This window comes from Nicotiana attenuata, unplaced genomic scaffold, assembly GCF_001879085.1.
Source record: "Nicotiana attenuata strain UT unplaced genomic scaffold, NIATTr2, whole genome shotgun sequence".
In the NCBI taxonomy this organism is placed as follows: domain Eukaryota; kingdom Viridiplantae; phylum Streptophyta; class Magnoliopsida; order Solanales; family Solanaceae; genus Nicotiana; species Nicotiana attenuata.
The window spans coordinates 244,945-250,469 of record NW_017670372.1 but is presented as its reverse complement, the minus strand read 5'-3'; the positions used below and the strand labels follow the sequence as shown (position 1 = coordinate 250,469).

At 38.3% G+C, this 5,525-nt stretch overlaps 1 long non-coding RNA gene across 1 annotated transcript; it reads right to left on the bottom strand.

The window, feature by feature from the left end:
• Positions 1 to 217: 217 nt before the first annotated feature.
• LOC109238511 lies at positions 218 to 1,522 on the bottom strand. Its single transcript, XR_002069753.1, has 3 exons — positions 1,420 to 1,522; positions 1,135 to 1,275; positions 218 to 258 (listed from the first exon to the last, which is right to left on the bottom strand). It is a non-coding gene; the product is annotated as an uncharacterized LOC109238511 (long non-coding RNA).
• Positions 1,523 to 5,525: the final 4,003 nt, after the last annotated feature.

The window sequence follows — 5,525 nt, the reverse complement described above, 5'->3', positions numbered from 1 at the left end:
ATAGGCCAACATGATCCTTTATAAACTCAAAACATAGGTCGACCAGGCCGTACAATCTTTTATATTACACGACATATGTCTACAAGCCTCTAAGAGTGCATAAATGTCATAAAGGTCGGACAGAGTCCCGCCTTACCAAAACAATACACGTCTAAATCATACTAACCAAACGAGCAACTCCGAAGCAAATGGAGCGCACCAACATCTTCCGCTGAGCTGATAGCCTACTTGGAGGGTTCTCGACCTGTCTATCGGGACCTGTGGGCATGAAACGCAGCGTCCCCAGGCAAAAGGGACGTCAGTACGAATAATGTATCGAGTATGTAAGGCACATAAATAAATACATAAGAGACATGGAAGACATATAGAGTACATGACTCAACCTGTAAGTCTGAATAACTTTGTAAATCATAAATTACTTTTAGCGTCATGCGTATGCGTATGAATGTCATGTCATGCATAGGTACATGTTTCATAACATCATCAGCCTCTGAGGGCATCCCATCATATGATATCGGCCACTGTGGGTAAAATCATCATCGTATACCGACTGATCAGGTGGTGGTACGTATATAATGCCATAACCTTTCCCATATCCCATATACATATACATATATATATATATATATATATATATATATATATATATATATATATATATATATATATGCGTATATAACGCCGTTTGAATCATATTTACATATATACGCGTATATAACGTCGTTTGAATCATATTTCAGCCACGGTGGGCAACATCATCATCATATACCAGCTGATCAGGTGGTGGTGCGTATATAACGCCGTAACCTTTTCCCATATCCCATATACATATATTTACATATATACGCGTATATAACGCCTTCTGGTCATGGGTCAATGCACATGTATAAATGAGTGAAATGCATGAAAAATACGTAATAATCCCAATATTTCTTCTAGATAAACTTTTTCAACTGTGTATTATTCTGAGATCCATGAACAGAAGATAATATATTATGACACATGGAAATTCAAGAACATAGATATCTCTAATACTTCTATGAATAGAGTCATTTATGGAATTTGTGCATTTGCACGTTTCGTTCGTATCGTATGGATCATGCCAAAAGAATAGAAGGGATAGCCTTAACATACCTGAGCCGGTTCTTTTAATAATCTTTCAACACATGTTAATTGTGACAAAACATGGAACAAGTCGTATGAAAAGCTCAGCGCAATCACGTTGCTCGAAGAAAATCTTGGCCGAAGAAAGACTCTTGCATAACGTTTCCCTTCCTATTTTTGTGAAATGATGAATATTCTTTTAAAACCTTACGTTACTTAATGGGAAAGATATAAGAATGGGACTGGAACACAAAAATCATCCTTGCCTACTTGTCCAGTTTAATGGACTTTCAGAACAATTTACTTCATACGTACCTTAGATGTGGGCTAATAAATGTGATTGATGCCATAAGTCCATGAAATGGGAGAATCTGCCTAACTTAATCAACATATGTAAATGTAGATCCTTTCCGTGACCTCTCCATAGTCATGTCACCCACACGCGAAATCCAAACCAAAATGATTTAGCCTAGCTTTTTAATTCAAGAGTTGTACGTGTAAACAAGGCATCTCATGCCTAATGACTCATCAAGTCTTTTGTTGCCACTTTGGCTTAGATTAATGCCAAGTGGCAGCCCCAAAAAGGATATTTGTCCACTTAATTTATTAATTAACTAGGTAATGTCTCGTTACCCGATAATTAATCAATTATCCGCAAAATTGAGAATTATTCCCACTTACTTAAAATATTACTCACTTTTCACATACCTTATACACCTTACTATTATCATCATGTGGTACCTTGTATGGTACTAGTCTATAACTACCGGTTTAGCTTGAGCCGTATTTTATCCCAACATGCCAAACTTGGACGAAAATTCATTTTCTTTGACTTTCTCCCCCTTTCACCTTTACTAATCACTAGTGAAATAGCATAATCTTACAATCTCCAAATAATATTTTACTTGGATTGATGTCAATTACTTTACGACGAATTCAACGTACAATACTTCAGGGTGCAACATCGTTGTAACTTAATACTACGAAGCGTAACATCGTCGTAATACTGCGAGGCGTAACATCTGATCAGCTGGTATACGTTGATGATTTGCCCACAATGGCCGAGATGATATGATGGGATGCCCTCGGAGACTTGATGATGTTATGAACGCATATACCCATGCATAGTGTGACATTTATACGCATATGCATGACATTATAATATTAAATGATTCACAGAGCCATTCAGATATACATGTTGAGTCTTTTGCTCCATGTTTTTTTCATGTATATTATTTACTGATTTTCACTCCTTACATACCTGGTATATTATTTGTACTGACATCCCTTTTGTCTGGGGACGCTGCGTTTCATGCCCGCAGGTCTCGATAGACAAGTTGAAAGCCCTCCAAGTAGGCTATCAGCTCAGCGGAAGACGTTGGTGCGCTCCATTTGCTCCGGAGTTACTTATTTGGTTAGTATGATTTAGACATGTATTGATTGGAATGTCGGGGCCATGTCCGGCCTTATGACGTTTATGTACTCTTAGAGGCTTGTAGACATATGCCATGTATATGAAAGATTGTCTGACCTTGTCGGCCTATGTTCAGTGTATGAGTGATTATTTTGGCCTTATAGGCCCGTACGTCATATGTATAAGTCCTTTGTGAAAGGTTACGTTACCCTGTCTTCCTTCGAATTGATTAAAGGCTTGCCTTATTCTTTTGGTTGCATTGTTCTTTGAAGCATTGGAGTTCTTTATTGCGACGTGTATATGCCATCCCTCGTATCAGGTTGGGTCATTTTATGTCGAGTGTTCTCTCATGTTTTATTCTTGTTACCCCATATGACCCTTCTAGCCCATTTACCCATGTTGATGTATTGAAAAAGATACGTTACGTTGGTACTCGGTTGAATAAGGGCACAGGGTACCCGTCGTGGCCTATCGATTTGGGTCGTGACATTGTGCTTGTTAATTTCCCGGCTCTTCAACGAAAGATAGGCCATGAAATGAAAGATTGTTTTGGACTGATGTGATTCCATAGTCTTCATTTTTTTGCCTCTAACTTCAAAAATATCCTCCTATCAACTTCGACGTTAAAAATCCAAACTACCGATTGCCGAGGTGCTAAGTGCAAACGTGTCCCAAAATTAATACGCGATACTCCCACCAAATAACGTAATTAAATTAATTCTTTAAATTTAGATGAGATATCGTATGATATTTACTATAGTCAAATAATAAGAATTTGAACAAATACACGTATTTTATATTAATTAGTAGAATATAAACATTATATGTGAGTAAATTTGTTTCTCAATTTTGATCACATTCACTATAAGCCAAGGTTCATAGGGGTGATTTATGTCACTCGAATTCTGCCCGAGGTTCACCTCTGTGCGGCAGTCAAGCCCAACCTTGACTTCAGCCTTTCCAACACTTAGATTTATTTTAGGGACATTTGAGACTTAGAAAAATTTAGGCAGCAAATAAAGTAAAAGGCACACAGGAAATTTACAGGAATTTCGTCCCAACTCGTATTAATATGTGAATACAAGAACACAAAGAAGCCAACCCTATGGCCAAGGCAAAGAACTCCCAAGTTCCCTACCTTAAACGATTTTTCCCACCCTTAGGAATAACTTTGACGTTTTTTGGTTTAATGCACAAAACTAAGTTCTGCCTGTTGGGATAGCTTATGCACATATTTATAGTGTTGCTGCCCAATTATACTTGGCAGAATTTAAACAATCAGTTGACAAGCCCCAAATTATGGGCAAACATCCTAAGACATATACAAAAACGTGCCCACACTTTTAGCCCATGTTTTGGATGCGGTTGTAACCGCCAACTGCCTCTCATGTGCCTTGCACACGTTTTGTAACTACTGCATGTGCACAGCATGTGCATGTTTTGCCTAGCTGCTGCGTGTCCAAGGTTGGCATTGCGCCCAGCCTTACCCTTTGACACTACTCTACGCCAATGTCATGGCCACAGCTTGCCACCCACCGACTTATCTGAAAGTACAAGAGGCGGGGGTGAATTGTAAATATTTGAACTTAATTGCTTATTAGTTGACTTATTAATTGAGTAGTCGACTAGATATGATAATTCAGCAGATATAGTAAAAGGAAGTAAATTGCATAAAGTAACGGCAGGAATTAAAGATACCAGGATTTTATACTGGTTCGGATTTAATGTGAATTCTAGTCCAATCCCCTTGGGTTGCAAGGGAGTTCTCTTTAGTAAATGCTTTTCTCCGAGTACAGTTGTAGTGAATTTGCACACAGTTTCTCAAGCACTCGTTTTTGATACAATGCCTCACCAGTGTTATGCTCTCTTTCTTTCCCTGACTTGTTATACAACAGATCTTAGTAAACTATAATGCTAGTTTGCAGTAGAACAAAGAGAGTGATTTTGGTTCGATCAAAGTATATGAGACTAGGGTTTAAAACGGGGTATAAATACTTTGATGGATGGTAGAGGCTTGACAACCAAAGAGATTTGATCCTTGGAAAGAATTGATTCTTTCCAAGAATAAGGTAGAGAGTCGTTGCGACTTCTTGATTTCCTTCCTTCAGCATAGATACGAGTGAAGACTGCTCCTTGATTGTTGGATCTTTCAAACTTAGTCGCGTACCAATCTTCTCATAGCTTTCGATCTTCCATGATGCTACCCTTGATTTGTGCCTTAACTTAAGGCTTGATTGATTCTCTTCAGCTCAGCTAGTTGTTGCTCTTTGCTGGTTGATTTGTTGATTGGATTTCGTCCATATTTGCAAGTCCTTTCCTTAGTTGTCCAGATTGACTGATTGTATGGTAATCTTATTTCTTCCCTTATTCATCAAGATTTACTTCAGCAGTCTTGATGACTCTTCTTTACTTCTTGTAATTGATTTCCTGCACATATATGTTATTTGCATCAGTATAACAGAATCTATAAATCTCTCCCTTTTTGATGATGGCAAAATACTATAGTAATGTAAAGAAGTAAACACCGGTCGACTTCCCTGTGTTTTACTCCCCCTCAATGTATGCAGTCGACTTGACTAGGTAACAGACCAGTCGACTTCTATTTCTTCACTGTACTTGTACAATATATATATGGCTACCTGTACAATATAGATTTTTCTCCCCCTTTTTGTCATCAGCAAAGAGGGAACAATACGAGAACTGAAAAAATATCATTAAAACAGAGGAGGTAAAGGGATTATCCAATGGCTAGTAAAGCAGCCCACAAAAGCAGCAGAGCAAAAAAAAATTATCCAAGGGCTTAAAACACAGCCCACAAAAGCAAATTGTCTAAAACAAACAACAGCAAAACAAATTGTCTTAAAAACAACCACACTAGCGGCGCGGGAAATAGGTAGGGGTGTTGCAGATGGACTCCTTTAACTGTTCGAAGCTTGCATTAGCAGAGATGCTCACACCATCCAGCCTGTCATGAATCTCCCTGAAAGCTCTGACAGCATTCTCCCTC